Consider the following 27,894-nt stretch of genomic DNA (forward strand, 5'->3'; position numbering starts at 1 on the left):
CAATAACCAGGCTAGCTCAGTCTGGAAGCAAATGAAAGCTGTATTTACAAGCAGATCTACAATCTATGATGAAATGCAATGAATATGTACAAATATACACAATTCATAACGTTTATGAATATGTACAATCAACCGAAAAAGCACAACCGATCTCCCTTTGCTTCCCCCAAAGAGGGGACCTCCCAAGGGGCCTCTTCCCCAGACCCCCCTTGCAGAAGGCAGAGAGTTAAGAAGCAGAGAGGCTGTGTGAGACTTAGCTTGTCCAGGTCAGTGTGTTATCTTCAGCCAGAAAAGAGGAAGAAGCAGCCAGACAGAAGCCCAGCAAGCTGCAAACCCAGACTTCAACTGCTCCAACTTTGTTTTGAGTAGTGGTTCTTAAACGTTTCTATCTCTCCAATGGAAGTGTTTAGAGCAATCAGTATTTTGCTTTCTTACACCCAATAGTGACTTATTTACATTCTTTGGCTTTCTCTGCTTGAACTTGGAGAAGAAAAATAAAAAAGACAGTTTTAAACCATCACAAGTGTCATCCAGCCTGGTCTTAAATGCTTCCAGGGATGAGTCCATAAGTTCTCTGTGCAACCAGTTCCAGTGTCTCACCACCTTCCATAGTAAAGAACTTCTTCCTAACGTCTGATGTAATCTACCTCGCTCTAGTTTAAAACCATTGCTCCTCCTTTAAACTCCTTTCTCTACTTTGATGCATTTTTATGCTTCTCATTAAAGAGCCTGTGTTCCTCAAAAAAAACCAAACCAAACCAAAACAACAAAACCCAAAGCAAAACAAAACAAAACATAAACAAACAAACCCACACCAACCAACCAACCAAACCAAAACCCACACCACATCTAATGATGGTTGCAGGCACCACAAACCTTTTGTCTTAGTCACCCAGGCAAACCTCTGAGGAAGCTGTCTGAGTTTGAGAACTCTGCCTGAGTCACTTCTGAGTTCTGCAAATAGTGATTGCATGCAGTTTATCACGTGCCATGCTTGTTTCGTGAATCTTATTAAGTGCCCATGAATACTTTGACTTGATTTGTCTGTTCTCATTCATGCATGAGTGTGAAATGCCTAGTCCAAAGAATGTTAGAAAGAATTTTTTTTTTGACTGGTATTATTCATATGTATATTTTTATTGCTTAATGAAAACCATGACCTAAATTAGAACTCAGGTCAATGAGTTTTGAGGTTAAGGTTATATTAGAAAAATAAAGACAGGACACTGAAGAGGAATTTTCAGAAGTATTTTTACAAATGGAAGGTTTCAGTCATCCCATGTTATTGTATTTGAGTGAACACTGAAAAAGAAAGTAGCAGTTGTCTTAGTGATTTTTCTTTGTCCTGATTGCACATAAGAAGAGGGTGGGTTTTTTTTTCATATTCTGAATTTTGATCTGAATTCATAAAAGAAATTGAGGCCAGGCTGAAGTGTCTGGCTCAAGGATAGGATAAGGGGATAGAAAGCCCTTCACTCTCTTTTTCATCATTTTTGGGTCCCTTGCTGTTACAGATCTGTCTAGTTGCCCAGAACAGGTTGCCCAGGAAAGTTGTGGATACCACCTCCCTGGAAGAGTTCAAGGCCAGGTTGGACAGGTTCTTAAGCAACCTCTAGTGGAAGGTGTCCTTCCCCATGGTGGAGGGGGTTGGAACTAGATAATGTTTAAGGTCCTTTCCAACCCAAACTATTCTATGATTCTAATCTCTCTATATAATTTGCACCAGAAATTACAAAGGTAAAACTGTCAAAAACTTACTGGGAGCAAAGACTTGAAACTTCTTTAAAACCTTTCATATTTAGTACACATCTGGGCTACTGATTGCATCTGGATAAACCTTTACCATTTAGTTTTAGTTGTTTCACTTTGGAGAGCTGTATGTTCAGCATGCAAGAAAGATGATTTCCACTTGAGGACAGAGGGCCAGATAAATCTCAGGGGTGTGAGCCTGCTGGTTGCTTCACTGTCCCAAGTGAATATGTGAGATCCCTAGGCTCTTTAGCAGACACTTCCCAGGATTTTCTGTGTGTTTTGCCCATGCCCCTTATTTTAAACCTGAACCTTCATTTTGGATCTAAAAAACATGTGTTAAGAGAAATCTCAATATTTTCTAGAGGATGGGTTTTGCCAAGTAGATTTTGAGTTTATATTGGGGAAAAATGAAGCTTTCCTGTAAGAACGCCTCAGCAGCTTTTGTTTGTGACTTAATTCCTGTTTCCATTTACAAGGAAAGGGAATGTGTGTCACAGGGAAGCTGAGCAGTCTGTCTCCCTCTTTTTGCACTAGCTGCAGAACTGAGACTGTGAGAATGATGGCTGTGTCTTTCTTCAATTTTGTGGTTCTTTCTAGTCATGTTTTCTGTTGTGGTCCCCAGTGGAAAAATAAAGTGCAAGAACAAAAAGCCCTCCACTCTAATGTGGTTACAATTGGTCTTCTTTGCAGATTCGCTTCCTTTTAAGTGTGGTATCCATGCAGAACATCAGCAAATAGCACTAAGATTCATTTCAGATTAAGCTGAACAAAACAACTCATTTACTCCAAGAGATACAATTCTTACTTTTTCCACTGTAAGTCAGCCATGCCTGACTTTCAGTTGGGTACTTAACAGAATCATAGAATGGTCCAGGCTGGAAGGGACCTCCAAAGGTCATCTAGTCTGACCTCCCTGCAGTCAGCACGGACATCCCCAACTAGATCAGGCTGTCCTGATCGAGCCTCACCTTGAATATCTCCAGGGAAGGGACCTCAACCACCTCCCTGGGCAACCTGTTCCAGTGTTCCACCACCCTCATAGTGAAGAACTTCCTGAGAGCCAATCTAAATCTGCCTTTCTCTAGTTTGAAGCCATCATCCCTTGTCCTGTCACCTCAGGCCTTTGTAAACAATCTCTCCCTGTCCTTCCTGTATGTCCCCTTTAGGTACTGGAAGGCTGCTCTTAGGTCTCCCTGGAGCCTCCTCCTCTCCAGGCTGAACAACCCCAGCTCCCTCAGCCTGTCCTAGTAGCAGAGGTGGTCCAAATCCTTGATCATTTTTGTGGCCCTCCTTTGAACCCTCTCCATCAGGTCCATGTCCTTCCTATATTGATGGCTGCAGACCTGCACACAGTACTCCAGGTGAGGTCTCACCAGAGCAAAGTGGCAGAGTCACTTCTCTGGATCTGCTGGCAATGCATCTTTTGATGCAGCCCAGGATGTGATTTGCCTTCTGGGTTGCAAGTGCACACTGCCTGCTCATGTCCAGCTATAAGACTAAGGAGACAAGGTAGTTATTTATTTCTTCATCTTTCCTAAAAAAACAAGGACAAAATACAGTTTCAGCTGGCATATTACATCATCCCAGAACGAATGCAGAAAGACTCTAATTCCTTTGATTCCTAAGAGAAAAATGGCTGCTTCAGGGCTGCTCAGATATGTCTACAGACCTTTCCAGCATGTTGTTTGCATGTTGTTGCCACATGTTTAGCAAATGTTTTCCTGGTGTTATCAATTCTAACATAATTCATGTATCTAAGGAAAAAGAATGAGGAAATATCACTCACATCACATTAGCTTTGTACATCAAACCACTTTTAGGAAAGGCATCTGAAAACTCTGTTCAGATAGGTTGACTTTGATTGCAGAAGTGTTTGTAATTCACTTTGTCCTAAGGTGATGAAGGCTGTAATGTTTTAGGTCAAGACAGCAATCTACTTCTATCTTAGATCTGTATTCTTACTAAATTTCATGGCAAAGAGAGGGGATTCTGCCCCTTTACTCTGCTCTTGCGAGACTCCACCTCAAGTACTGCATCTAGTTCTTGTGTTGCCACCATAAGAGGGACATTAAACTGCTGGAGCATGTCAAGAAGAGGATCAGAGGGCTGGGGCACCTCCTCTATGGGAACAGGCTGCGAGAGTTGGGACTGTTCAGCCTGAAGAAGAGAAAGCTCCAGGCTCCAGACCACATAGTGCAGCCTTATAGCACCTGAAGCCTCCCTGGAGACTTCTCTTCTTCAAGCTGAACAGTCCCAACTCTCTCTGCTTGTATCCATAGGGGCAGGACTCCAGCCCTCTATGTTTTCAGTGTTTATGTCTTCTATGTTTTCTACATTTTCTATGTTTTCTAAATTTTCTATGTTTTCTATATTTTCTGTTTCAGTGTTTAAAGAAAGGAAGAACACATAAAATTATCAAAGACACTTTTTGGATACAGCATAATAGATAAAAATAACATTAAGTGTTATTAGGAATTTTTGTGATGAGTAAAACCAAAGAGAAGATTTTAGACAAGCTTTCATGTACGGAAATCGTCGATATTTGGTGTGAAATTTGATATAGCCATGTTTGGAATAGAGATTTGTCTTTGAGACCAGTGTTTTATTGATTTCATGCTGTTGGCAAAGGACCTGTTTTGAAATTGTCCAAAATACGGGTTTTGAGTACCCCACCTGAAATGATAATAAAGGGACTAAGAGAAGAAGGGCATACTTAAACAGAGTGTGAAGTGCATCGATCACAGTTATGAACAGAAATTTAAGGCAGAATGTCCCAATAAGTTTATTGTCTTTTAGTAGTTGAGGCTGTTCTACCTGGTGCCATTCTAAAATCTACTTACAAGTAGAGATAAAAAAAAATTATTTTAGTATGGGAAAATTAAATCAGGAAAGAAGAAAGCACATCATATTTTTTCATGTTTCTCAAAACATTTATGACCTGTTGGGACAACCTACTGAAGGGTTCTTACTCTGAGCCTGTCATGGGCAGGTTCTTTTCTGAGGGATACTCATTTCATAGAATCAATCAGGGTTGGAAGGGACCACAAGGATCATCTAGTTCCAACCCCCCTGCCATGGGCAGGGACACCTCACACTACATCAGGCTGGCCAGAGCCTCATCCAGCCTGGCCTTAAACACCTCCAGGGATGGGACCTCAACCACCTCCCTGGACAACCCATTCCAGGCTCTCACCACTCTCATGGGGAAGAACTTCTTCCTCACATCCAGCCTGAATCTCCCCACTTCCAGCTTTATTCCATTCCCCCTAGTCCTGTCACTACCTGATATCCTAAAAAGTCCCTCCCCAGCTTTCTTGTAGCCCCCTTCAGATACTGGAAGGCCACAAGAAGGTCACCTCAGAGCCTTCTCTTTTCCAGAGTGAACAGTCCCAACTCTTTCAGTCTGTCCTCATAGGAGAGGTGCTCCAGCCCTCTGATCATCATTTCCATGCTCTGAGTTGTCCTTTTTGCCTGTCCCTGTCAGACAAATGGTACTCACAGGCAGATGTACTCAAATGCATACTTAAGAAAACAGCAAATGGAGCCTAAAGCCCAAAGAGAAGAGTATTTAGGTCACACCTTGTTGAGTGAGTACATATTGAATCATGCTTCTAAATAACGTGACTGTTTGTATAGCGTTGGCTCCATGGGTGCCTTGTGAAATGCCAGTCACTTTTTCCTTTTGGCCAGATGTAGGAGAAGACAAGCTGACAAGTCTGGGCAGCTACCTGAAGTGACTGTATTTGGCTGTCAAACTGACACAAAAGCATTTTGATCTGCCTTTAAACCACTTCTGAAACCACACAGAGCATTGTTTGAAAGACATGCCTTAGAATCCAGAATCTAGCTGATCATCATAGCTCTTTCTAGGTCTCCAAGATCTTTTTTCCCCTATTTTGAAACAGGCAAAGATTACAATTAGGGCAAACAATAGAATCACAGAATCATAGAATCATAGAATAGGGGTTAGAGATATTACTTAAATCATGCCTAGGTGAGAATAGAAGCATAATTTTTTGTCATGCAATGGTGTTTCTCCATAGAGTGGTGAAAAATTTGAGGTAAGAGAGTTAATATATCTGTATGTGACAAATATGAGGTATTTCAGAAGAGATCTATCCTAAACTATGCTTTGTTGAATTTAAACCTTTGTGCTTACAACAGCCAGGAAAAAAACCCAACACATTCTTTTCCAACATGTTAGGAGTAGAAAAGCTGACAGGATCTACAGGACAAGAAGAAATCTCCTGACATGAAAAAAAGTAAATAACAATCTTAATTCTATATTCATTATAAAGAAGCTTGCAAGATTGCATCTTTAGATCTAATCTTAATAAGGGATATAGTGGAGATCAGTTTCAAATCAAAAGTGTAGCAGAGTATTTATGGAACAAAATGACACATGAACACGAGACTCGAGAGTTCCAAGAGAAAGAGCTGAAACTAAAATATACTAATTTCAAAAGGACTAGAGTGTAGCAAAAGGCAGTGACAGCTTTTAAAGGGTGGTAAGGAAAGTGTTTCAAACTGTCCTGCTCTGTACAGGAACTGAGAGAACTGTAAACTTTGGGAATTCAGGTGGGTTCAGTGAATGGTCTCACTTTTGATGTCTTCCTTGCCATGTGCAAAGGAGCAAGGTGTCATGTACAACCTGACTATCACTGTGGTTGAGTTCCTTTTATGAGAAAAGAATGCTACACTTATTTCATCAGGTCTCCATTAAGGATTAGCTAATTGTTTGGAACAAAAGTGGAATTTGACAAATCCACAGCTTCCTTGTATCCCTTTACTAGATTCAGATAATAGATTCATATAAACAATTTGTATAACAAAGTGACAGCATGAAATTGTCAAAAGACTAGCAGGGTAGTTCTTGAGGTCAAGTTTTCAGCTCTCAGTGGAGAGATGATGTACACCAGAGTCAGCCATAAACCTCAGGCTGAGAACTACTGACACATGTGCTTGAATACTGAACTGGAAGATTTTATTTTGCAGATGCATTATTTAACTTACTCCTTGAAACTCAGTGATGCACCTGATTCAAGATTAATTTTAGAATTGTAGAGTCATAGAATGGCTTGAGTTGGAAGGGACCTTACAGATCTTCTAGTTCCAATTCCTCTGCCATGGGCAGGGACATCTCCCACTAGAGCAGGTTGCTCCAAGTCTTATCCAGCCTGGTCTTAAACACTTCCAGGGATGATGTGTCCACAACTTCCCTGGGCAACCCATTCCAATGACTCACCACCATCACAGTAAAGAACTTATTCCTAATGTCCAGTTTAAAGCTACCCTGCTCTAGATTAAAACTCTTGCCCCTTATCCTAACACCACTTGGACCACTTGCCCAGGAATGATAGATAAGCTTGATCAGACATATATTGCACCAGCTAGTAGTTTATCACCATAAAATACCTTTCAGCACAAAGCTTAGGACCAAGACTATCTCCCATGAAGTCATTACATTAACACAGAGCTTGTAAAGCTTATGGTTTGCTTTGCTTGGACAGGTTGCAGAGCAAGTGAAAAGGGCAGGGTTTACCAACCCTGAATTTGTCTTCTGTCATGTTTGAAATACAAACTTCTTCCTAATGTCTGATCTAAATCTGCCCTCCTCTAGCCTGGATCCATTCCACCTAGTCCTGTCACCACCTGACAGGCCCCCTTCAGATACTGGAAGGCCATGATAAGGTCTCCTGAAGGCTTCTCACCTCCAAGCTGAAAAACCCCAGCTCTCCCAGCCTGTCCTTATAGCAGAGGTGCTCCAATGGCTTGAAACTGGAGCAGGGTAGATTTAGGTTGGACATAGGGAAGAAGTTCTTCACCATGATGAGGGTGGTGAAATACTAGAACAGGTTGCCTACAGATGTGACTGAAGCCCTGTCAAACTCAAAGTCAAACTTGATGTGGCCCTGAGCAACCTGACCTAGTTGGAGATGTCCCTGCTGACTGAAGGGGATTGAACAAGATGACCTTTGAGGTTCCCTTCAAACTTGATGCATTCTGTGATTCTGTGAATATTCCCTTTTCCTGTGTATTCCATTTCCCATAAAATAAGAAAATCTCAACAAAATCTCATACATTGTTTCACATGAGAACTGGAACACGATGTGCTTCACTGTCAGAACTGCCTGTCCCCGTGGTAAGCTAGTGGTACATTGTTCCTGACTTAAGGCTGTGCAGCTGAAAGTTAGTAAAAGCCAAGAACTGGGAGAAATTTGTCTGTTTTAAGGCAAGGAATTGATTGCTAAGATTGTTTTTTTGCAGTTTAGTGGTTATAAATATGATGAACACAGACAACTGCCTTGCTACTGACACTTTGGTGCTGCACTAAGGTTAATCTTGCCTTGCTTTTTATTTTGCTAACATAAAGGCATAAACCCCCTGAAAAATCATTGTATTCCCTCTTGATTTCTAAGCCACCCTTCTCTTCATCCCATCTAAAAGAAAATGCTGTTTTAGGAAAAGATTATGATAGTATTTTACCCAGATTTTTTACTTTACAGAATAATTTGTAATTTCCTGTATGGTCATGATGTCTTGCATCATAAAATATTATTGTGTGATGTATTTTCTGTTTGAATTTCTGTGACTACACTAAATGAATTACAATGCAGTGAAAGGAGTATATGATCAAGTGCTCTAATTCATTTACTTGGTGTCTTCAGCAATGTCTTCAGTAAAAACATCCTATGATCTGTACAGATTTACTGTAGATCTTTTTCCTCCTTGCTACACTACTTATTGAGAAAAGTTTTTTTTTAGCTTGTGGATCACAGAATAGTAGTGGTTGGAAGGGACCTCTGGAGATCACAGAGCCCAGTTCTCCTTCCAAGGTTCACCCAGAGAAGGTCACACAAGAACACATCCAGGAGAGTTTAGAATGTCTCCAGAGATGGAGATTCCACCACCTCTCTGGGCACCTTTTCCAGTGCTCTGTGAACTGTAAATTAAAGAAATTTCTCCTCATGTTTAAATGGAGCTTCTTTTGTTCAGGTTTGTGCCCATTATCCCTTGCCCTGTCACTGGGTGACACTGAAAAAAGACTGGTCCCATCCTCCTGACACCCACCCTGTCAGTATTTTCTCTTTTCCAGACTAAAAAGACCCAATTTTCTCAGTCATTCCTCATAAGAGGGATGTCCCAGTCCCCTCACCATCTGTAGAGTGGGATGGGAGGTACTTATTGATTGATGCCAGGTGCTAATAATGTGGAAGTTCTGTTACTTCATTTGGAATTATTTCTCTCTTTTGCAAATACACCCAGTTTTCATTATAACTTCCATATTTACCTGCCAATGCCAGCTAATACATTTCCAAGCAGTTAGCAGAAACACTCTCATTAGATCTGTATAAAATGCAGATTCTTTCAGTTCCAAAATCTATTTACATGTCCAGGATGGAATTAATCATCTTTCATGAGGCCCACAAAGGCTCTCTCTTGTCCTTCTAAACCACAAACTGAAGTCTTACACAGTGCTTCAAATGGTGTAAGTGTCCTTGTGGGAAGGCTGTGTGCTGGAATGAATTTCACCATCATGAATAGCAAGGGATGGTATGGCCACACCACCAGCAGTAACTGCTGCCTTTGGTACAATGAAGACATGGAACAGCCCATCAAGAAATTTGATTAATTCCTTTTCTTTTGCATGCAGCTGCAGTCTGAAAACCGGCTCTTGACTTTTTGCTGACATTTTCCAACTTCATTTTTTTAAGATGCTGTTCTGGTGTTGCTGGGCCAGAATGCACAGCCAGCCACAGGCTGCAGGCCGTCAACAGCTCTGAGTCAGCCAGAACAGCTGACCTGAGTTGGCTTCAGGTGTATCCCAGACCATCAGCATCACACTCACTATAAAGGGAGAAGTTTGGAGAAAGAGGTTTTTTCTACTAGATCCTTCCACTTTCAAGGATTGATTTCCTGGTTAGTGTGACTGCTTGTCTTTTGCAAGGCTGAGCACAACTTAGGTACTTTTTATTGACAAAGGCACCAGTTTGGCTATTTCAAGGATGCATGCAGCTCACCCCTTTAATGATGTAAATAGATTTAAGTAATCCAGAATTACATCGGTTCTGTCTTTCAAGGATGCATGCAACCCACCCCTTTAATGATGTAAGTAGATTTAAGTAATCCAGAATTACTTTGGTTCTGTCTTGGATCCAGCAGCCTTCTGGAGCTGTTGCTCAACTGTGCAATGAGTAGCTGGCTGGTGTGCTGGGTGAAGAACTGTCTGATTGGCAGGGCCCAGAGGGTTGTAGTGAAGAGGGCTGTGTCTGGCTGGTGACCAGATGTAAGTGGTGTCCCACAGGGCTCAGTTCTGAAGGCAGTTCTATTCAGTCTTTTTATCAATGATCTGGATGCAGGAGTAAAATGTACTATTAGGATTTGGAACTTGTTCTGGTGCTGCCAGATTTTAGTTAACTATTGATTAGAAATTAAAGGTTAACCTTTTCCATAAAGTTGATCAATTCTTCCAGAAAAGATAAAGATAAATGACTTGAACTGTTATCCTTATTCATTTGCCAATGACACTAAGCTATGTGGGGTAGTCAACATGCTGGGGGGGAAGGGATGTCATCTAGAGGGACCTTGATAGGCTGGAGAGGTGGGACCATGACAACCTCATGAAGTTAAGTTGTGGACACCTCAATCCTGGAAGCGTTTAAGATTAGACTGGAAAAGGCTTTGAGCAACTCTGTCTAGTGGAAAGTGCCCCTGCCCATGGTAGGGATAAACTGTTCTATGAATCTATCTATAACTCTTTAAGGTCCCTTCCAACTCAAGCCATTCTGTGATTTGTACTGGAAGGGTCAGAATGATTTTCAAATGGATATTGAAATGCCTTTAGTGGGAAGGTAACTCTCTAGACCATCAGAGCAGCAATACATCTGCTGGAAGGCCACAGGCACAATCTGTGTGTTGATTTACTTGGCACAACAAAGCCTATAACAGGTATGTGGATGCTGACACAACAAAATATAAACACATTATTGCACAAAGCTCCATGGTTGTCTTTGGCTTCAGATAGCAAAGGATTGGTTTCTGGTTTTCCTTCCTAAAAAGGAACTATATTAATTATCATTGTAGATTATTTCTCCAGACTTAGTAAATTAGCCTTTCATTTCTCAAATTCATCAATGCATTGTTATGTAGAAACCAGTTCTAGATGTTTTAACTGGTCACAGTCAGGCAAACCCTTAGAGATATGCTCTATACACTGTTCACGTAGCCTTAGAGGAAAAGTATTACTATTTTACTGACCAGCTGATAAAAAAATTGAGAGCAATATTGGAAAAACTCATAGTGTTGTCATACTAGACAACTGTCTATTTCTTCAGCATTTCCACTTCAGATTATGTGTCCTCCTGGAGAAACTGACTGCTCATGGCTTGAATAGCCACAAACTGGCTTAATGGCTGGGTCTAGAGGGTGGTGGGGGATGCAGTTAAATCCATTTGGCAGCCAGTTACAGCACTGAGGCCAGTTCTATTTAATTCCTTTAATTAGGGTGATGGGGTGGAGGCACCCTCAGTAACTCTGCAGAGTTGAGTATGCACATTGATCTGCTGGAGTGCAGGGAGGCTCTATAGAGAGATCTGGACAGGCTGGATAAGTGAGCTAAGGCCAATGGTATGAGATTCAGCAAGGTCAAGCATGGCACTTAGCCCACAACAACCCCATGGAACATAACAGGCCTGAGGAAGAGTGGTTGGAGAACTTCTCAGGGAAGAAGGACCTGGGGGGCATTGATTGATGGCTGGTTGAATATGAGCCAGCAGTGTGCTCAGGTGGATGGGAAGGCCAATAGCATTCTGGTTTGTATCAGGAATAATGTCAACAGGTCTAGGGATGTGATTGTTCCCCTCCACTCAGAACTGGTGAGGCCACACCTTGAATACAGAGCTACAAAATCCAAGGACATTGAGGTGCTGGAGCGTGTCCAAAGAAGATAACTAAGGTGATGAAGGGCTTTGAACATGAGTCTTATAAGGAACAGCTGAGAGAACTGGGGTTGGTTGTTCTGAAGAAAAGTAGGTTGTTGGCCTCTTGAGCTAGAGAGTTAAAAACTGTAAATAGAGTATAAGTAAAAAAGAGAGAGAAAAAACAAACAAAACAAAAATCCCCCCAAAACCAAAAAGAACACAGCCAACCAAAAAATCAGAGAGATAAAAACCAATTGCTTTAACTAAAATAGCCATCCTTTTTGTGTTCAAATGTTATTTTTTGACACAATGTTCTCTGACAAGACATGCATATGGCTTATATTTGGTTCCTCCTCTGTGTTCTTCCATTAAAGCAGAAAAAAAAAATACATTCACATTTTGTCTGGAAGAGTTTGGATTGTCCTCATAGCATTCCATTTCCTGAAGCAAACTTAACAGTTATGCTTTTAAAATGTCCAATATAGAATGCCACAAACAATGCAATTGTGAAATTTGGGTGTGAGCTTGACTATTTCACAGGCAAAATTAAAATAGCTACAGTACAGGTGGATGCTCCTAATTTATGGTGCATATACCTAAAGTCCAATGTGCTTCCCATTCCCTCTATCACCCATTTCAAACACTAAGGAAGTACTTCTTCATCTAATCACCTTCATCTTCAATATTTGATTTTAAATATGGATGTAGAACCTCTTTCTATGAAGAAAGAGTGTTTTTCCTTAGCTGTAAGTCTGTAGAACTTACTACCTCCTTCTGGAAGGAGAACATTGAGGTTAATGACTTAATGTGTGCATATCTTAGAGAATTTTCCTTTTTCCTTACCACTAGAAAAGCTTACATTTTCTATTTTTTTTTTCCATAAGAAGAACAGAATTTTCAAAAATGGAACGATTAAAATCCTGGGTTATTTACAGGTTGATTGGAAAGAGGCAGTACCAAGAATTTGCTAAGTCTTCCTGGACTTCTGGTACTTCTGTTCTAATTCTGCAAAGCTAAAATATTCAATTCTCATAGACATGAGAAAACTTTGTGCTAAGCTCATGCAGATCTCTTATCTCTGGACAGTCACGTGGTCATTCTCAGAAATCACTTTGTTTTGTATGTTTAAAAGTTAAAAAAAAAGACAAAGAAAAAGGTAATGATTTAATATTTAAAAACAGTTTTCACTTTAAATGGACTTAGGGGTTTGGCACCAAATTCCTCTTCAAGTGTTCCAAAGTTGTGAAGCAGTTACTGTCTGTGACATCTTGTGAACTACAAAAAATAGGATTGTGAACTATAAAAAAAAATAAAATCTTCTGTAAAAATTGACAGAAAAGAAAGAAGAAACATCTGCATATTAAAAAAAAAAGTGCATTCACTTAGCTTTTGCAAGTGCAAGCTTCAGTTTATTTCATGCAGCTTAAATTATAAACAAACACAGATCAGAGGCAACCAGCAGTGCCTGTGGGTTTCCCTTAGCATGACAATTATCTTATGATTTAGCTGTTGGCAGGGGAAGAAGAAAAAAGACCTGAGCTACAAAACAGATGGGCTAAAGGAGTGGAGAGTTTGTTTTAGTAATTACTCCTATGAAGCATATTGTAGGAAAACACAGGGAAGCAGGAGATGTTTATCCAGTTCTTTACAGCATCCTACATCTGATTCAACAAGGCCAATGCTGACTCCTGCCCCTGGGTCACAATCCAATGAAGATGCAAGGCTTGGGGCAGAGTGGCTGGAAAGCTATGCAGTAGGGAAAGACCTGAGAGTGTTGATTGACAGCTGGCTAAACATGAGCCAGCAGTGTGCTCAGGTGGCCAAGAAAGCCACCAGTATCCTGGCCTGGATCAGCAACAGTGTGGCCAGTAGGACCAGGAAAGTGATTCTCCTCCTGTATTCAGCATTGGTGAGGCCACACTTGGAGCACTGAGTTCAGTTTTGTGTCTCTCACTACGAGAAAGACATTGAAGTGCTGGGCTGGCTCTAGAGAAGGGCAACAAAGCTGGTGAGGGATCTGGAGACCAGATCTTGTGAGCCTTGGCTGAGGGAACAGTGGATATTCAGTGTGGAGACAAGGAAGCTCTCTAACAATTCTGTGAAAAGAGGTTGGAGGCAGGTGGGTGTCCAATCCCTACTAACAAGTGAGAGGATGAGAGGAAAAGGCTTCATGTTGCACCAGGAGAGGTTTAGTTTGGATATTAGAAGACACATTTGTCTGAAACAGTTCTTAAAGGCTGGAACAGGCTCTGCAGGGAGATGGTTGTCTCCCCATCCCTGGAGGTATTATAAAGAGGCAAAGATGTGGAGCTGTGGTTTAGCACCAAACTTGGTACAGTGAGATATTGGTTTGACTCAATTATTTTAAGTGTTTTTTCCAGCCAAAGTGATTCTGTGATTGTCTCTCTGAAATCTGAGGTTCTTTTAGACATCACCTTGATAACAACTTTGAATTTACAGCAACATTTTAAAAAATTACCAAGGCTTGTCACTATTTTATTTATTTATTTAGCTGTTTGCAAACAGTCCTCACCAAGTAGCTGCACAAAGGCACCAAGTAGCTGCACAAAAGCACCAAGTTGTGTTCAGGTTTCTTTCAATGTCTTGCAAGACACTGAATTTGTATTATACCAGCACAATATCTGGAAAAGATAAAACCCAAAATGCAGTAAATACTTTCTCATGTTTATATACTTCTCAGCTGTAATTACAATAATGACTCCTGACTGATTAAAGTATCAACAAAGAGGCAACCAGATGAAAATCAGCTGTGCTGTCAGCTGGGAAGTTTGTCTGGCTTACCCTGAAGTCTATGGAGGCTTTAGCACAAACTGCATGGCAGCAACATGTTAAAATTCAAAATCATCTAAAGTCTAGAACTAAGTTCTGCAACAGAACTATAAAACCACAGTCTGACAAATCATGAAAGTAAATTAAGCTTGTTCTAGCCTTCATCTGTCCTTATCCTTTAATTATCTTTACTTAGAAGGAAGATCATTTAAAGAGAACACTAGGCAAGGTTGCAGAGAAAGATTGAGATGATGCTTAAAAGGACCATTTAGTCCCTAAAGTTTATGGTGCTAATGTTCTTTCTGCTGGCCTTCTGAAGTCCTATTATTACATCAGCTTTTATGTAAGGAAAAAGACAAAATGCTTCTGCTGTATAGTTAGAAAATCAAACAACATCTCAAAAGAACCCAAAATACTTAAAATGACCAGGGTGGAAAACATTGTGAATACGACAGGGAAATTTAAACTAAATTCTTAGATCTTACAGAAAATTAATTTCACAAACAAATATAGCTCAGCCTGAACAATGGGGGAAATTCTGACACATATAAAATCCCTTGTTGCTCATTTCACGATTACTCATTTGATCTTAATACTCCTACAATGCATTCCAAGATAATTCATGTCCTAGGAACTTCGAGCTTTTTCCTCAGCTATGACAACTGTATCTGCCTCATTAGGAAAAAAAAATTAAGTTACTTACTATAATTAATGCAATTCCATTTTAAAGATACAAAACTCCTACCATTTAGTCCATGGAATAATGAAATGCTTATAAACATCCAATGTGCTTAATGCTTCATTTTTACCAGAATTTCTTTGAAGGCTTTCTAGAAAATAAAATAACCCCCAAAAAACCAAAACCAAACCAAACCAAAAACCCAAACCAAACCAAAACCCCCAACCAAACCAAATAAAAAAACTTCTTGGTAAAATAACTACACTAAGATAAAAAAAATCTTTGTGGAGGGAGTCCAATGAACCCAGGCAATATAATTGGTGGTTTGCATTACTAAAATGGTCTCTGTTTTTTTTTCATTAAAAATCTATTTAAAATATTCTGTACTACACATGCAGTGCCACCACTGTAAATGAGTTGCCTGTAGTCATTATCTAATTAGGAATGGTGTCTCTCCTGGGCAGCTCTCCATTCATGGCACCTGAAGCCTGGACCATTCATAGGGTGGTTGTCCCAAGTGTGGGACTCAGCACCTGGCCTTGTTGAATCTCCTACAATTGGTCTCAGTCCATTGATGCAGGCTGTCCAGGTCCATCCATAGAACCTTGCTACCCTCAAGCACATCATCAACCCCACCCAGCTTAGCATCATCTGCAAACTTGCTGAAGGTTCGTTCATTCCCCTTGTCCAAACCATTGTTTCAGTACTGAGCTTTGGGGAAGACCACTTGTGACTACCCATCAGTTGGATTTAACTCCATCCACCACCACTCTTTGGGCCTGGCTGGCCAGGCAGGTTTTGGGTTGCTTTTTTTTTGTTGTTGTTTTTTCATCAGGAGGGTGCTGTAGGAGACAGCACCAAGTGCTTTACTGAACTCCAGGTAAACAACATCCACAGTCCTTCCCTCATTCATATGGACATTGAACTTGGGGAATTTGAGGAATGAAAGCTCAAGATGCAAGTACATCTTTACACTGTACTCCTGTTTTCACAGGTGGTTGGTTTCTGATGTGTATTCTGTCCCTCATATGCATAGATTCATAGAATGATTTGGGTTGGGAGGGCCCTTAAAGATCATCCTGTTCCAACCTTGCCATAAGCAGGAACACCTTCCTCTAGACCAGGTTGCTCAAGACCTCATCCAACCTGGCCTTGAATACCTCCAGGGAGGTGATATCCATGACCTCCTTGGGCAACCTGTTCCAGTGTCTCACCACCCTTGCTATAAAGAATTTCTTCCTAACACCCAGTCTAAATCTGCCCTCTTCCAGCTTATTATATTGCATCTGAGCTGACTTCAGTGATCTGTGGGAATGCAATGGAAAGAGAAATGTGAAAGAAAAAACAAGTATGAATGTTTATAATTTTTTTCTCATTCTGTTCTACTGGGAACCAAAAACTAAAATTTTCTTAAAAGAATTTTAATTATGCTTAGGAAAAATCTTGCTTCCACATTGGTGCATTTGTTTTGCCACTGAAATAAATTGCCTCTGTGCTAAACTGGCAGCGACATTCTAGGTCTGAAAAATAATTCAGTGTAGTTGTCAGGTTTTCATTACTCTTTTTGCCTGATTGGAGTCATAAGTGAAATCTGATCTCAATTTAGGCCTTGCAAACTAGGTCTTCAAATGGTGTAAATTAGAACAGTTCCACTGACTTCTGTGGAGCTGTGCCAATATACCATCATGCAACTCCAAAAAGCTGGTGCTGTTGTGACATTTTGTGTTCTACAATGCAGTGCAGCACAAACTTTGAGTGACCTTTAAGTATGTGTTAGAAGAAGTGCCTGAAATGGCAGCGGCAAGCAGTTTGTTAGGAAAACTTGAGTCAGGCTAGTATAAAATTTTCTTGCAATTGGCAGTTCTCATCAAATTTGCATTAGAACTGAGCAAAGAAATTACAATAAATTTAGACAGGGTTTGTTGATGGGGCTTTTTCCCCAACATTTTCTTCCCAGGGAAGAATAAAGCTTATTTTCCTCTCATTAGTCTGGGTGCTGAAATTGCTCAAATCCAAGTCATTTGAATGACTAAGAATTTCTGGTGACTGAAGAAGGCAGTTGTTTGTAGGGGAACAATGTTACTACCATTGGAGATCCTTGGGCCAGGATTTGATTTTTAGTAAAAATTATAAGAGAATAGTCTTTACTACTTAGTTTCACTAGAAGCAAGGAGCAAACTCTGTGATGGAGCACTTTATATTACTGAGTTGTGAAATATGGATGTCACAGCTCTACCAGCAATAGCTGTGCCTGCATCTTTGTTGGCAGAAGCTGAAATTTGCTTGTTGCTCACAGAGCAATGTATCTGCACTGGCATTTTGCTTTTCATGGCGTGTCCTGTGTGTACGCTGGAGATCTCCTCTGACACAGCTATACCAGACTGGCTATGGCAGTGGAAGTTTTGTTATATAAACAAGGTGATGGAAGCTTAAATCAACCCAGGTATTGTCACACATCCACATGGGCATGTTGACATCAACGTTTGAAAATCAATGACTTTGTTAAACAAACAAAAAGTTGGAACAGGCTCCCTAGGGAGGTGGTTGAGTCTTGGAGGTGTTTCAAAGAGGCAGAGATGTGGTACTGAGGGACATGGTTTAGCATCGGGCTTGGTAGAGCTGGATAACACTTGGACTTGATGGTCTTAAAGGTCTTTTCCAACCAAAAAGGATTCTGTAATTCTATGATTCCCTAAAATCAGATGCCTCTTAATGCTGAAAGGTTTTTAAATTTTGTGTGTTTTAGTTGTAAACTGAACATCGTATTTGGGGCATCTGCATTAAGGTGCAAAGAAATCTGGCATAGATGTCATGAAGTTTCACTTTGCCTGCTTGCAGACTGCTGAGATGACAAAAAGCATTAGGAATTTGGCCAGAAGTGGGAAGAGAGCCACTATCTGGTTTTGCTAACATTGTAAGATAAATGCTTACAGATAAAAATCCCTAGGCAACTTAATTTTTATACTAAGACAACTTAATTTTTATACTAAGATTGATTCCATTGTCTAATATAGAATTGGGATTTTAATTTAAGAAATAAGGTTAACATTTCTATAAGCTGAGTGTTACTGAAAGCATCCTGCCTATGCTACAGAGCTTACTGGGCATTTATTTCAGAAATGTGATGTAGTGTTGCTGAAGCCTGTTAGAGGAATGGCAAGATCACCTTTAATTCTGAATATTCTTTCTTTAAGTTGCAAATAGTATTTGATTATATAGAAAGCATTATTTTCTTTAAAGTGTATCAATACTACAGTTACTAGGGATAACATTACCTCATGGGGGTTAGACTAGATGACCTTTACAGGTCCTTTCCAGCTCAAATCATTCTATGATTCTATTTAATGAATTTTATGACTCATGCAATATTGCTTTTCTTTATTTTTTTTTTAAATTTAATCTCTTCTGATGATCTGTTTTAAATATATCTTATGGAAAGCTCAAAGTTTAGTTTCTTTGAAAATGTCACCTACTTATCTATTATCTTCCATAGTTCATTCAAATGAAAAACAAGCAGGATAGTTTTTCACATCATTATTCAGAATGTGAAATGAATACCTTTAGACTTCCAGTGGTACATGTACACCTTAAAGTGCTCTAAGGGTTTAGAGCAAGAGCTAACCTGCCTGCTCCCCCAACACAAAAGTGAGGGGAAAAATAACACACACACAACTCAGGGTTGAGATAAAGAGATAAGTGTTTAATATAACATAACCATAATGCATAATTACCTTAGCTAATAATCTAATTAATCTAATAATACAATGCACGACTACTTTAGCTTAGCCTGTTTAATAGCAGGAGAAGCATAGTGAAATACAGGGGAAAAAAAATCAGGAAAATGAATGTACTGTGCTGGGAAAAAGGGAGAGAAGGATAGACATGCAGAGAGAGAAAACCAGCAAGCATGGAGGGCAGATGGCAAACTCCTGTCTAGGGTACAAGTGACTGCCAGGCAGCAAGGCCTCAAATTAGACACGTCAGAGAAAGTTGCATGCTCCAGAGTAGCTGTGTAGACACTGCTCAGTTTGAAAGCTAGTGACAGTTGTTGCACTTCATAACAGACTAGAATATCCCAGGGCACAATGGGCTGGGAGATGATTTGAATCCAAACCAGCTGAAAATGCATTGGAAGTGCTTAGAACATTTTTGATGAAAGGAATGTGTAGCTGAGGAAAGCCTGGCAGCACTGGTTCTCAAACTCAAGGGGTCCTAGCTCAGCTTACCCAACATGCAGGTCACCTCTCAAGAAAATGCTAAGTCATGCCTGGCAGAGAAGTTTCTGATGATGGAGCTCTGCCTCTGGGTTTACTTGGGGGTTTTGTGGAAGTGGAGTAACTTCTAGGAATGTTTATGATGAATATGAAGCAAAGTCCCTCCTAATTCAAGAATTCCAATGGACTATGGTAGTTAACAATATGTCAAAAAGGAAATAGCTGAAATTCTAAGGTAATTGGCTGCTTATGTTTCTCTGATTTTTTTAAAGGATCATTTTTGAACTTTGAATTTGGTCTGAGAAAAAAATTAAATCGCAGCACTTATTCCTCAAGAAACCACCTCCATCTTTTTGCAGATTTTGAGCTTACAAGCATATTTGGGGTTGTTATATTTACCAGACAAGAAGAAAATATTTGCCTAAGATATCCTATAGATTCTGTGACATTATGTTAGATGTTCATATCACAGAATCATAGAAATGCCCTGCTGCCAGGAACAATGTCTTATTCTGTGTGAAGTCCAGACTGGGGGCTACATTCATGATTCACGTCTTACAAACTATGCTGACTCAGCATCTTAGTCTCTAGATCACATAGAATCATCGAATCAACCAGGTTGGAAGAGATCTCCAAGATCATCCAGTCCAACCTGTCATCCAGACCTATCCAATCAACCAGACCATGGCACTAAGTGCCTCATCCAGTCTCCTCTTGAACATCTCCAGCAATGGCGACTCCACCACCTCCCTGGGCAGCACATTCCAATGGGCAATCACCCTCTCTGTGAAGAACTTCCTCCTAACATCCAGTCTATACCTCCCTGGGCACAACTTGAGACTGTGTCCTCTTGTTCTGCTGCTGATTGCCTGGGAGAAGAGACTAACCGCCACCTGGCTACAACCTCCCCTCAGGTAGTTGTAGATGGCAATGAGGTCACCCTGAGCCTCCTCTTCTCCAGGCTAAACACCCCCAGCTCCCTCAGCCTCGCCTCACAGGGTTTGTGTTCCAGGTCCCTCACCAGCTTCGTTGCACCTAGCCCAAACTGTCTTGAGTGTTATTAAAGTTCATAGAAAGGCCTGTGTTGGAAGGGACCTCAGAGATCATCTCCCCCTGCCACGGGCAAGGATGCATCTCACCTAGACTTGGTTGCCCAAGGTCTCATCCAGTCTGGCCTTAAGCACCTCCAGGGAGGAGACATCCATGACCACCCTGGGCAACATATTCCAGAGTCTCACCACCCTCATACCACCCTTGTTCCTAACCTCATTCTTAACCCCGTTCTTAACCTGCTCTCAAATGCTTTTCTTGTGCATTTCTGTCTGTGTGTGTCTATATATACACACACGTGCATCGTAACAACTGTTCCACCCTGGATCAAAGTTATATTTAGCTTAGGATCCTATTCCTGCTACTAGCCCATGCTTAGAGATGGCACGTAGAGATCAGAGAACTTTCACAGCTGGGGAGTGATCATAGAAACAAATCCCAACCTGATATCCTGGGAGTTGGCCATAGATTACATTGCCTTTTTTTTTTTTTTTTAATGTGTTTTCCTCAGGTGGGATGTTTGACATGAAAGGGGTGCTCAGGAGACATGCTCTCTGAAAAGGGTTGCCCAGAGAGGTTGTGGATGCTCCTTCCCTGAATGTATTTAAGGCCAGGCTGGATACCATTCTACAGTTCTGATTTTTAAGGACGCAATGAAACAATTATCCATGTATCCTTCACTTGAATTATGCTTCCTTACAAGAGATGAAAATTCAGTTTGTATTAAGCTTACACATAAAATTGCTTCTCCATCAACAACAACAACAACAACAAAGTAATCCCCAAGCTCCCAGTTGTATATTTTGTTTCCTTCTTTTTCTGGAAACCAAGTGATTGATATACTATACTGATCCTGTCAGAATCAGAGATGACGAAAGGGACTGTTGGGAAAGTGCACCTAAGGACAAAAATACAGTGCAGCTAACTCAGGCTGCAAAGCTAATACCTAACTATGTGTTTAAAAACTGGCACTTGCCAAGCTGAACTTAACCTTTCATCACTTCTGGTGATCTGTTTCTCTTCTCACATTAGGTCACACAAGCCCAGCAGTTATAATATTTCAGTGGTTTCCCTCTTGCTTCAACCTTCCAGTGATGTTCTGCTAGCGGAACAAACATAGCCAATTGTTCTTGCTAGCTTCCAGCCCAGAAGAAAACTATTTGTCATTCTGATGGTATGACCTGAAGGAGAGCAGAACAGCTTACATATGCTCTTGTTTATTTTGTACCTAAAAGAGGCAGGAATTTGATAGAGGAAATACACCGAGTTCTGGTAAAGCTTTGCCGACTCTAATATCTGTTGCCATTGTCTGTGTATAAATTCTGCAGCTTCTCTATCAAAAATATTGTGAAGAATTGTTGGTTTGTTTTTTTTTTTTTTTTTGGGGGGGGGAAATATTTTTTTGAACTTATGGAGAATTTCTGGCATACTGGAAATAGTTATTCAAATTTTTGCATATTTCACAAAATTATGAGCTCAGCCAGTTTAAAGCCTGCTATTATTGGACCAAAATTTCTTTCCTACCCAACAATTCTCTTTGTCAATCAAAAGGGTCATGTCTGATGCAGGATAATTCTTTGTTTCTTTTCATAGGAGGGAAACAGTGACAGAACCAAGAACAGCAAATAACCAAGCTGTAGCTGGAACATATTATAAACCCCACTTTTCTGATCAGACCAAACCTCAAATTTTTGATGTGGTTCCCAAGTAGCAAATTGTAGATTCAATCTCACTTACACACAGCATAAAATTCACTAGTATGGAAAGGTCAATCACTATGGTTTCTGATTTATACAGTTCTGAGATCAACTCCCTGGAATAAACACAGTCATTTTCTTCTTAAAGTATAATTATTTCTTCAACATTATTAAATCAAAGAAAACAGAGAAGAGAAGTAGAATATTACTTCAGTAACTTAGCACCTCTCACAGGTACTGATAATGATAGGTGAACTGAGATCAGATTTTTGTAACCAGTGCCCTTCAGTCTGAAACATTTTAACCCATAAATAAGATCTTTTTGCTGTTTGGCTTGTGGAACCATAGGTGTGATAGACTTCCCAGGCAGATGGCTGAATCCCCATCCATGGAGGTGTTTCAAAGAGGAAGAGACGTGGTCCTGAGGGACATGGTTTAGCATCAGATTTGGTGGAGTTACAGAGTGGTTGGACTTGAAGTTCTTAAAGGTCTTTTCCAACCAAAACAATTGTGTGATTCTATTATTTTGGAAATGTTTTTCAGTACTGTGTCTTCTTTCCCCTTTGTTTGGATCTGGTAATTACTGGCATATGATATTTCATGATTGTAGGTGTGTGTGGGGGTTTTGTTTTGTTTTGTTTTTCCCAGCTGGGAGGAGTGGGGAAGAAAAAGAGATATTTTCTGGTTTTGAGGAAAGGTCTGCCGGGACTGGAAAGTGTAATGATCACTTTCCCAAAATGTAAATTGGAGCTTTGTAAAGTGAACAGTGAATTCTGCAAGCCTATCTGTTAGCACCAGGCTTGAATAAGGTTTCCTCTGCTCAGATTTCTAAGTTGCTAAAGCATCCTGGCCCATGACTGTCAGCATCTTCATCCTCCTTTCCTTATGCTCCCAGTTTCCATGGAGTGCTGGAGCTGGGGATTATAGCTGCCATATGATAGCCTCTGATTAAGTGATGTTTTGTAGATCAAGTGACAGGACAGACTGGACAAAAAAACCAACCAACCACCAAAAAAAAAAAACAAAAAACAAAAAACCAACCTCAAACACAAACAACTGAAAAAGGAAAAGTTAACATTTCTGTATATTCAGCTTTCCAACCCAAGGACAGTAAAACAGTTGTGTCCTGGCCCCTCTGGAAAAATCAACAATCTGCCTTATATGATGAAGTATATTTCTAGACAGTTGCCATGCCAGCTTGCTGATGAGCCTTGCCTTCAAATTTTTCTTCTGGTGGTTCAGTTCTATAAATTGAATAAGATTATAAAGGCAACTTTCCTGTGTCTTACCTGGACTGAAAACTCATCTTGTCTACTTTATATATAAATCAATCAAAGAAAGCATAAATATGCTTACTCATCAATTGCTAAGCCTAGATCAAGGTGTGTATTGAATTGTCTCAACTAGTTGAAACTGCCCTAACATGGTCTAGGAATGCTCAGACTCACAGCCCTGGCAGGCTTGAACTGACAAGCATTCAGGAATCTTGCTCACACTATTGGTGTCCAGAGAAGGGCAACAAAGCTGGTGAGGGGTCTGGAGCACAAGCCCTATGAGGAGAGGCTGAGGGAGCTGGAGGTGTTTAGGCTGGAGATGAGGAGGTTCAGGGGAGACCTTATTGCCATCCACAACTGCCTGAAGGGAGGCTGTAGCCAGGTGGGGGTTGGTCTCTTCTCCCTGGCAACCAGCAAAAGAATGAGAAGACACAGTCTCAAGCTGCACCAGGGGAGGTTTAGGCTGGGTGTCAGGAAGAAATTCATCACAGGAAGTGACTGGCCATTGAAATGTGCTGCCCAGGGAGATGTTGGAGTCACCGTCCCTGGAAGTGTTTAAAATAAGCCTGGATGAGGCGCTTAGTGCCATGGTTTAGTTGATTAGATGGTGTTGGGTGATAGGTTGGACTTGGTGATCTGGAAGGTCTTTTCCAACCTGGTTAATTCTGTGATCCATCAGACTTGGAGAAACTATTCTTAGGTCAACTTCATATTTTTCTGCTCCTTCAAGGTACCTTTAGTGTGTGAACAAGACAAGAGTCTTCCAAAAATAACTGGGGCAGGTGGCATGTTTTTCACATTACCTGGCTATCCACATGATACAAGCAGGGAAATGTTTGCTTGCCTTGCAGGCTTTTTAGCTTCTGAAGCAATCCTTCTCATGTTCTCACTACAGTACCTGTGTATATGCAACCACAGGTTGATGAACAGGTTTCTCACAGAATAGCCTTGATTGATTTTTAAATGATTTCTTACACTTTTCCAGTCCAAAATTCTCTTCCTTCTTTTGTTGCAATGCTCAGTAAAAACTCTTCACTCTGAGCACTGAGCTGTTTTTCATGTGTCTTTGGCAGTAGCTTGCATATACTCTTTCACCTCTAATAGTTTCTCTGATTTCCATACGCTTTTTATATATGTTCTTATGTCTCACATGATGGCAAGCAAATTTAATTCTACAGATATGTAGGAACTAAGAAGGAATAGGCATAATATGTATTTAATGAGATTCAAAACCCACAAACCCATCAAAACCCACTTTTTCCCATAAGGTTAGTTATATACAGTTATATGTGGATTTCATATATCTTGACTTCAGTAAAGCTTTTGATACTGCCTCCCATAACATCCTCATAGAAAAGCTCAGGAGACGTGGCATGAATGGTTGGTCAGTGAGGTGAATTGCAAACTGGCTCCACTACAGAGTTCAGAGGGTTGCCATCAGTGGCACAAAGTCAACTTGGAGGCCTGTGGCCAGTGGTGTCCCCCAGGGATCAGTACTGGGTCCAGTTTTGTTCAATATCTTTATCAGTGACCTGGCTGAGGGCATTGAGAGTACCCTCAGCAAGTTCTGATGATACAAAACTGGGGGCTTGGGGTTGGCTGACACCTGTCAGGCTGTGCAGCCATCCAACATGACCTGGACAGTCTGGAGAGCTGGGTGCAGGCAAACCTCATGAAGTTCAATAAGGACAAGCACAGGGTCCTACATCTGGGGAGGAATAACAACAGGCACCAGGACAGGTTAGGGGCTGCCCTGCTGGAAAGCAGCTCCCCAGAGAAAGACCTTGGAGTGCTGGTGGACAGCAAGTTCTCCATGGAACAACAATGTGCTCTGGTGGCCAAGAGAGCCAATGGGATCCTGGAATGTATCAAGAAAGGTGTGTCCAGCAGGTCTAGGGAAGTTCTTCTACCTCTCTACTCTGCCCTGCGGAGACCACACCTGGAATCCTGTGTCCAGTTTTGGACTCCCCAGTTCAAGAGAGACAGAGACCTGCTGGAGAGAGTCCAAGGGAGAGCCATGAGGATGATTAGGGGACTTGAGCATCTCCCCTGTGAAGAGAGACTGAGAGCCTTGGGGCTGTTTAGTCTGGAGAAGAGAAGACTGAGAGGGGATCTGATCAATGTCTATCAATATCTGAGGGTGGGTGTCAAGTGGAGGGGGCCAGGCTCTTTTGGGTGGTTCACAGTGATAAGACAAGGAACAATAGGTTCAAACTAGAACATAGAAGATTTCACCTCAACGTGAGGAGAAACTTCTTTCCAGTGAGGGTGACAGAGCACTGGAACAGGCTGCCCAGGGGGGTTGTGGAGTCTCCTTCTCTGGAGACTTTCCAAACCCACCTGGATGAGTTCCTGTGTGGACTACCCTAAGTGATCCTGCTCTGGCAGGGGGGTTGGACCTGATGATCTCTTGAGGTCCCTTCCAATCTATGATATACTGTGAGACTGTGACATTAATTTAAGAAGGCTTTTTAATCGCTCTGAGGCCATAGTCTTCTCTTTGCTTTCTCTAGACCATATAGCAGCAGATGTGATGGAGTGGTTGAAGCCAGGTCACTTGAAACCCTCGTTGTTGCTTTTTTTTGTTTGTTTTAAAGGCCATGGAAATGGGTCAATGAAGTTCTCTTCTAGATGATGTTTGTTAGTAGAAGCAGTTGGAGTAGGAATTTTTTACGACATCGATACTGCCATGACTTATTGAAGAATGTTCTGTATTTTAATTGTGTAAATTTTCAACAATGTTAGTATGAAAAAGTCAGTTCTTAAAGTATATCCTGGTGTGAGCCAGACCAGCACTGATTCTGCTCAGTGATGTGAGTTTCCAGCTCAGTCTCAACTCAGGGCCAGCACTTTCTGCAGCTCACAGCAGGTTTGTACACAGTGGCTGCTAGTCACTGCTAGTACCAAGGGTTGGGCTGCAGACCAAGAGAACTGCCACATCTTATGTGCCACCTTGGGGTGCAGGAAGGAAAAGGCTGCAGCTGAGGGGATGAGGGGCCAGGACAGGTGAGCCTAAACTGATCACCTAGGGATTCCATCCAATGGGCAGCATCTTTGGGATCAAGCTGAGGGATCACCAGAGTCAGATCTCCTCTTTAATGCCTGGAGTACTCTGTTATGCCTTTCATCCTGGTGTGTGTGTTCTTGAATTCAGTTCCAGAATCCAGCTCCTGAATTTGATTCCCATCTGCCACTGAGTTCAGTCTGGGACTTCTCCAGTGCCTGCCCACAGCATCAGTGGTCACAGTGAGGATTGCCATCAGGAGGCTAGGTTCAATATTGGTTTGCATCTATTTGTATATTTTTTTATCTTATTGATATTATTTTCATTAGTTTTAATTTTCTCTCCCACTCCATCAGTCTCTCTCTCCCTTATACCATTTCTTTTTCCCTTTGGGAAGGCAGAGGGGTTCATAGAGTGTGTCTGTCTTTTGTCTACTGCCCTGACAGAAGGCATCTACTTCTAGTTTGTTAGACAGTGGAATTTGTTCTTCTAGATGTAAAGAAAGACTCCTGTAAACACAGAGTTCTCATGAGGGATCACCAGAGTCAGATCTCCTCTTTAATGGCTGGAGTTCAAGGCGGACTCTGTTATGCCTTTCATCCTGGTGTGTGTGTTCTTGAATCCAGTTCCAGAATCCAGCTCCTGAATTTGATTCCCATCTGCCACTGAGTTCAGTCTGGGACTTCTCCAGTGCCTGCCCACAACATCAGTGGTCACAGTGAGGATTGCCATCAGGAGGCTAGGTTTAATATTGGTTTGCATCTATTTCTATATTTTTCATCTTACTGATATTATTTTCATTAGTTTTAATTTTCTCTCCCACTCCATCAGTCCCTCTCTCCCTTATTCCATTTCTTTTTCCCTTTGGGAAGGCAGAGGGGTTCATGGAGTGTGTCTGTCTTTTGTCTAATGCCTTCTAGTTTGTCAGACAGTGGAATTTGTTCTTCTAGATGTAAAGAAAGACTCCTGTAAACACAGAGTTCTCATGCAGTCAGTGGTCCATGTTAACACACTGAGTCACACCATTACCACCCAGCCATCTGGGGTTCCACGCAAATAAACATCCACCAGGCTATTATCGAACACATATGCTTCATGTAAACCTCCATGAAACAAATAGCTGGATTAAACCACCAAACAGTTCCATGCCTGTGGTGCAAATTAAACCAGGAAAGAGACATGATAGAAAGTTTTATGGGAAAGGGGTTTGAACAAGGAAGGAACTTTAGCAAGACCGGAGATGCCGTTTCTGCGATAGGCTTTGTCTTGCTTCAAAACTTCTGTCAAAGCTTTATTTCCAAATCTGGGGTTAACCTTGGACAGCTGCCAGACACCCACCCAGATGCTCTCTCATTCCTCCTCCTCCTCCTCCTCAGTGGGACAGGAGGAGAAAATAAGGTAGGTTGAGGTGGAACCAAGGATATCACTTATCCCAGTATCATGGGCAAAACATTCAGTCTGGGGAATGCTGATTTATTTCCTATTAAAACAGATCTGGGTGGTGAGAAACAAAG

Source organism: Indicator indicator, chromosome 11, assembly GCF_027791375.1.
Source record: "Indicator indicator isolate 239-I01 chromosome 11, UM_Iind_1.1, whole genome shotgun sequence".
In the NCBI taxonomy this organism is placed as follows: domain Eukaryota; kingdom Metazoa; phylum Chordata; class Aves; order Piciformes; family Indicatoridae; genus Indicator; species Indicator indicator.